This window comes from Camellia sinensis, chromosome 3 (assembly GCF_055761805.1).
Source record: "Camellia sinensis isolate YWXY chromosome 3, ASM5576180v1, whole genome shotgun sequence".
Lineage (NCBI taxonomy): Eukaryota > Viridiplantae > Streptophyta > Magnoliopsida > Ericales > Theaceae > Camellia > Camellia sinensis.
The window spans coordinates 6,927,070-6,933,212 of NC_138963.1; positions in this window are offsets into that span (position 1 = coordinate 6,927,070).

Below are 6,143 nucleotides of genomic sequence, written 5' to 3' on the forward strand. Positions count from 1 at the left end.
AGATACTAACAGGAATCCTGCGTCAATCTGCTTGGTGACCTCTTCTTTGATCTTCAGTGCCTAGTCTGGGCGGATCCTTCGGATCTTCTGCTTAACAAGTCGGGCCTCTGGGTTAAGAGGGATCCGGTGCTGCACAATCTCAGGATCAATTCCAAGCATGTCTTCATAGGACCACGCAAAAACATCTTTGAAATCTTTTAATAAAGCGACTAAGCGCTCGCGCTCCTCCGAAGACAACGTGGACCCGATCTGGACCAGCCGCGGGTCCTTCTCAGTACCAACATTAATTGTGGTCATTTCATCCACCAAAGGTTTTACAAACCTCTCTTGCTTTTGATCAAGCAAATATTGCAAAACTGGAAGAATTTCTTCCTCGTCGTTTTTATCAAAATTTTGAAAATCCTGATTAATGCAATAAATTAAGGGCACAGAAAAGTACTCGGAAGTCACAGTCGTACCATTCTCATTTATAACATCCAGTCTGTCTGATTCCTCTATTACAACAGACTCATAGGAAAAAGAAAAAGACGACCTAGACAGGACAGCGACATCCAGGTTAGCCCCAAGAATACCGGACTCGGACTCAGACTCAGACTCAGACGAGCTGGAACCTGATTCCGACTCTATAGACTCAGTGGAATCAGATTCCGGCTCACTACCTGATCCAGAATTGCACGAGAAAAAGCCCTCCTCGTATTGCCAGACGAGAGAGGGTGCGATGGATGCATCGAGAATGCCTGAAGATGGGCGCACAGCCGCTTCATTCCCGATCATGGAAACTGAGAAGTTATCTCCCAAGCACTCTAATATGACCTGAGGATCTGCGATGAGACAAGCCAGCGCTACGCCTATCTCAATTTTTGTGCTCTCAGAATCCTCCTCCTTGCACTGCTCAGCCTCAACGAGTGGGTCTGTCTGCTCTTTGGTAACTTCATTCCCGGACAACTGCAAGTCAAAGAAAATCTCAAATCCCGGCAAGCGCCGCTTCTCTGCATTTAGCCATGGCTTCGGGCAACCGCAGAACGGGAAATCTTTCCCCTCCCAGACAAAGCGTCCGTTTAGGGTCCCCTGGATAGGTCGGTGCACTAATTCATAATGCTTCCCGGCTTGCTTTGCCCTGTCTCTTCCGGTCATCTCTTTTCCTTTCCTCGCCCAATTCTCTTTGGTAGGCAGATAACCTAAGCCAAAGGTATATGGGTTATGCGGCACTTCGGTCGATGTTGTAACACCTTTCCGGACACTTCGCCCTAATCCCATCCCGGGGATGTGCTGAAGCTTGTTCATAAGGTAGACAAACTGTGCACTGACGTATAACCCCTCATCAACAGCTAGAATATTCTGTACAGCCCGAGCCTCGGCTAGGGTGAATCTTGACAAAAATACATCCTCCGCGCCATGCTAAATCTCTAGAACTGGTGTAGAAACCTCTGGCAGCGGATGTATTGAAGAATTTCCAAAAACGATTGCCACCCCCTTCCCGTGGGGGTACTTCAGCAGTTGGTGTAGGGTGGAAGAGACAGCCTTTACCTGGTGCAGCCACGGCCGCCCTAGGAGTAGATTGAAGGTGGCCGGGACATCCAAGACATAAAATTCAATATCCTGTTGCCTCGGACCAACCTGAGTCCGAATCTGTACAGTCCCCATCACCTCTCGGCTGGTATTATCATAGGCCCGTATCACCTGGGCAGTAGGCACAAAATCCGCGGGCTTCAACCCGATAGCATATGTCGTCCTCGACGGACACATGTTGATAGCAGGTCTTGTGTCAACAAGGACTACCGATATCCATTTTTTTCTACACTCGACAGAGATATAGAGCAGTTTGTTATGATCTGAGCCCTTAGGCGGCAGTTCCTTGTAAGTGAAAGTCAAGGTCGGGGAAGCTCCTCCCGGGAAAACCAGCCCTACCAACTGCTCGAGTGTTGTATCGATTGAAAGTTTAGCCCTGTCCATTGCAGAAAGGATAGCTTGTTTGTGAACTCTTGAGGCCATAAGCAATCCCCAGATGGAGATGTCTGCTTGAATTTTCTTAAGCTATTTCAGTACAGCCTCCTCCTCGAGCAGTTTTTCCTTCTGTCTCTCCGCTTCTTTGTCCTTTCCAGATGCCTCTGGTTGATCCAAGTGTGGGGGCTTGAAATACCGCCCACTCCTTGTCATATGGTCAACCTCCTCAGCATACCAGGTGCCATCCGGTTTGGCTCCGTTATAACTATTTTGGTGCTCACAACACAGTTCGTCCCCACAGGGGCTTTGGCCTTCCTAGCCCTCTCAAGATCCTCGATCTTTTTTTGCTCAAGATGTTTCAATGCAGCCTCCCGTTCGGTATCTCCTATACTCAGGCTGCTCGGATCTCGAGCAAAATTCTTAACACCGGTATTCTCCGGCGATTTCTCCTGATTCTCGGCCATTCCGGCCATTGCTGATATTCTGGCTTCTGATTGCTGCTATACTGGCTGAGGTTCCTCAACATCTAGCTGGTCACTGAGCCACCCCGTATTCTCTGCCGATCTATCCAAGTCGAACCAGTTAATGTTCACATCCACTGAATCCTGTTCTTCAAAGAATTGCAGATTTGCAATGTCTTCTTCCAGCTCTGCTAGGTCATCTAGCCCCTGACTAGGTCCATCCTCCTGAACCACACAGATCTCTGTCCCAATCGGCAACTCTACCCTTGGTTTAACCTGACCTGTTGATATGATATAACCACTCGGGTTGTACGCAAAGCTCACAGACCCCTCAGGCTGTGATTCAACATTCCCACCTGCCTTCGAAGTCAACCTAATTCTATCTTCGATAGTCACCACCACCGGTTCAGGTTGGGTTTGGGAGATACTCAACATGCATAAGTCCGTGCTATCTGGAATGAACACCTCAGGCATGGGTAGGTGGGAGGGTGTGATGTATATGCTTGGGTCATATGGAATGGCCGCAGTTTGGATCAGGTTGATGTGTTTGGGTGGTGGAGCTTGGTTATGTGGTGGAAGTGGGTTGGTTGTGACATTTGGTTTTTCTGGAGGTGCGATCACTCTATTGTCAACGAGATCTTGGATCTCATGACGCAGTCTGTAGCACTGGTCGGTGTTGTGACCATGCTGTTGGTGAAAGGCACAGTATTTGGCTGGGTTGTGGGAAGTAGGAAGTTTGTCTGGTAATGGCCACGGCTCCAGGGGCTTCAAATGCCCTTACCTGATTAGAACCCCCAGAGCTTTGGACAAGGGCTATTATAGTGGAGTAAAGGTCCTCTGGCCTCGGGGTGGATATCTGGTTGTTTGTGAGCTAGTACCGGACGCACCAGTGAATGGGGTAGCTGTAAGTGTTTTTGGAGTGGTGATGGTGACCATGCCCACATCGGAAGTTCTGGCAGCTGCAACACTACTCGTGCCTGCATTCGAACTGCGGGTAAATGCCCTCTTGGGCTGCTCTCTCTCATGGTCAATTAGACCTTGCTTCATGGCGTCCTCAATCTGTACCCCAATCTCGTGTAAATCAGCAAAGGTGGGAAGGGGTAAGACGATCATCTTTTGCATCAGTTTGGGTTGGAGGTTGTGCACAACGATCCGTATCTGATCCTTGTCAACCGGCCTGATGGTCATCATAGAAGCTTTGGCCCTCCAACGGTTTACAAAGTCAGAGAAGCTTTCTTTCGGCTCCTGCCTCGTTGTCTCGAGATCACGAGTTGTGATCTCGATCTGCGTATTGTACGAATACTGGGCAACGAAGGCCTCAACCATCTCTTCCCAGCTCATTTTGACAGAATCTTCCAACTTCGCGTACCAGATGGCCGCCACACCTGACATGGTTTGGCCAAAGAGGGAAAACTTTTGCAGTCTGGAGAGACCCATTGGCCTTAGGATATTCGAGAACAACTGTAAATGTACCATGGGATCCTTAGAACCGTCAAATCGCTCTATATGCAGCATCTTGAACCGGTCCAGCAAAGTCACTGCCGAATCGGTGTATCCATCCTCTATATCCGGTATGGAATTAACGCCTTGAGCTTTTTTGAACAACTTTTCTAACTTGCTCACTTTCAGCGCTGTTGGATCCACCTCAAATTCAAGCGGTGTGTCTACTAGATTAGCCGGTGCTTTGGATAGCTGAGGTAGGATTAGGGGTGGAACTGGCCCCGTTGGGACGTCCGTATTTTCCTGGACGTTTGCAGTCTCCCCGAGTGTTGGAACTCTAGGTGGGGGTGGGGGTGGATGCGAAGCAGATGCTCCGGCTTGCTGTGGTTGCTGTTGTTGCTAAAGTTTGGCAATCAGTTCCGTCTGTTGAGCCACAACCTCTGCCTGACGCGTGGCAAACTCTGCCTGGTGGGCAGCATCTCGCTATATGGCTTGCATAGTCTCTTGGAGCTGACGCATCATGTCCTCCATACTTGCCATAAGATGCTGGTCTGATTGAACAACAGGTATATCTCTCTCTGCAGTAGAAACAGAAACCTCAGCCTGACTACTCACTGGTGGGGTGGATAAGGACTGTTGATCTGATAACCGTTGTACTGATGAACTGTGCCTAACTGACCTCTGTCTAGTAACCGGGGGTAATGAATAGAACATTGCTTGTCTGTCAACTAGATCCTCATATCAATGAAGTCTTCGACCTCTGGTCCAGAGAGCTCGGGGGGTATCTGCCTGGTCAGAAGCAATTGTGCTAGACTACCTTGCAAAAAGATAAATAAAGCATAACAAGGAAACAATAAGCAGAAAAATGGACAGTACTTCGGCTTAAATTAAGACAACACACAGTTGACATTTGTAAGCTGAACACACTGTTCTCAACACCGATCATTGTTTCCAAATCACTGCCTCAAATCTGATACCCTCAGGTAAAACTGATTCCCCAAATACTGATGCCCGCAGGCTTGATACCCGGACTTACAAATTGATACATGCATTCCCTGTAGAGACACACTCTAAAAGCACATAGCAAGCAAGTGAGAGCCAAAACACCCCTATGGAGGGTAGGGTTTCCCTGTCCTATCTTGTCAGGAGCTAGGGTTTCACTACGCACACAGCGGTTTCAAACAACCTACATTCGGGTAAGTAACCTGTCCTAGTTTGGAATGGTCACTATAGTTTTCAATATGCAACTAGGTCAAATGGTCAAAAAGGGTGCCTCGGTAAAAATCGAGGTTTGTGTTTCCATCGTGGCAGAGCCCGTAACCGATCAGCCTTATGGCACGCAGCCTCCGGCAAACCGTTCAGGAATAGTAGACGGCAAACACGGTGTCCTAGGCGCACCAATGCAAATGTAATGCAAAGAAGCACATAAGTGTAAACAAAACAATATATCATGAGTTCGAGTCAAGTTCTCTAAATCCCCAGCAGAGTCGCTAGAAACTATAGACCGCCCGAAACTCCGCTCCGCGCGCGATGCGTACGAATTGTAGTTCGAACTACTATAGTTTAGACTCCTGTCACGGTTCTGAATCTAATCTCACAAAGTACAATGTAAGACTGATAAATCACCAAAGAGTCTAAATCCGGCAAATCGTTTTTGAAAATCGATTTTAATCAAAAAAGTGCCAAACATAGACTGTTTTGCCAGATTTTAGAGTCGCCACCTAAATATTTTGTTTTGGGAAATTTAGGAAACGCTGACTCATGCCTAAGGCCACGTGTCCGTCATCACAAAAGTTGCCTCGGCTCGGGAACTTGGGTACGAGAGAAGAAGGTTCTGAAATGAGCACCCCCGCTCGCCCGATCGAAGGATCGGCCTCTACTAACATGATATGTTATTTTTGAAAACACATGCGTTCTTATTCCGATCTATTAGACTAGCTTACTATGTGATGTGTACAGCATGCAAGTATAGACTAAATCACTAAATTTGGAACAAAATATCTCATGTTTGTTTTCGAAAATGGTTTGAAGTTGCTACTCGCAAGTAGGCTAAGACGCAGATCTGCTACCCTCAAGTGGGCTTAAAAACATGATGATTTGCCATTTCAAGTGGGCTTAAAACTCGTATTTCGATGAATTGTTCCAATTCAAGCGATGAAGCCTTCATCTACAGGCATTCATGCAGTTAATCAATTAAGCAATTAGCCTCATGGCAAGCATGCTATCATGGCAGTCACTTACACACATGCAAGGATGCTAAAGCGTAAACACTCACAGTGTACTTCGAGCCAAAGAAAG